Raw genomic sequence first — 1295 nt, forward strand, 5'->3', positions numbered from 1 at the left:
GCCGCCGCGGCGGGCTTCCTAAGCGCACTGCCTTCCGCAGCCGCGTGTCATGCATTTGTGCCGCACTTAGCGGACCGCCGCAGCGGCTTTTCTATAAGCGCACCGCCTCCCGCGGCCGCTGTCTATATGCTCCTAAATCAACGCCTTCAATTCGGCGTGCCGCCGCGGCGGGCTTCCTAAGCGCACTGCCTTCCGCAGCCGCGTGTCATGCATTTGTGCCGCACTTAGCGGACCGCCGCAGCGGCTTTTCTATAAGCGCACCGCCTTCCGCGGCCGCTGTCTATATGCTCCTAAATCAACGCCTTCAATTCGGCGTGCCGCCGCGGCGGGCTTCCTAAGCGCACTGCCTTCCGCAGCCGCGTGTCATGCATTTGTGCCGCACTTAGCGGACCGCCGCAGCGGCTTTTCTATAAGCGCACCGCCTTCCGCGGCCGCTGTCTATATGCTCCTAAATCAACGCCTTCAATTCGGCGTGCCGCCGCGGCGGGCTTCCTATGCGCACTGCCTTCCGCAGCCGCGTGTCATGCATTTGTGCCGCACTTAGCGGACCGCCGCAGCGGCTTTTCTATAAGCGCACCGCCTTCCGCGGCCGCTGTCTATATGCTCCTAAATCAACGCCTTCAATTCGGCGTGCCGCCGCGGCGGGCTTCCTAAGCGCACTGCCTTCCGCAGCCGCGTGTCATGCATTTGTGCCGCACTTAGCGGACCGCCGCAGCGGCTTTTCTATAAGCACACCGCCTTCCGCGGCCGCTGTCTATATGCTCCTAAATCAACGCCTTCAATTCGGCGTGCCGCCGCGGCGGGCTTCCTAAGCGCACTGCCTTCCGCAGCCGCGTGTCATGCATTTGTGCCGCACTTAGCGGACCGCCGCAGCGGCTTTTCTATAAGCACACCGCCTTCCGCGGCCGCTGTCTATATGCTCCTAAATCAACGCCTTCAATTCGGCGTGCCGCCGCGGCGGGCTTCCTATGCGCACTGCCTTCCGCAGCCGCGTGTCATGCATTTGTGCCGCACTTAGCGGACCGCCGCAGCGGCTTTTCTATAAGCGCACCGCCTTCCGCGGCCGCTGTCTATATGCTCCTAAATCAACGCCTTCAATTCGGCGTGCCGCCGCGGCGGGCTTCCTAAGCGCACTGCCTTCCGCAGCCGCGTGTCATGCATTTGTGCCGCACTTAGCGGACCGCCGCAGCGGCTTTTCTATAAGCGCACCGCCTCCCGCGGCCGCTGTCTATATGCTCCTAAATCAACGCCTTCAATTCGGCGTGCCGCCGCGGCGGGCTTCCTAAGCGCACTGC

This window comes from Volvox carteri, assembly GCF_000143455.1.
Source record: "Volvox carteri f. nagariensis unplaced genomic scaffold VOLCAscaffold_43, whole genome shotgun sequence".
NCBI lineage: Eukaryota > Viridiplantae > Chlorophyta > Chlorophyceae > Chlamydomonadales > Volvocaceae > Volvox > Volvox carteri.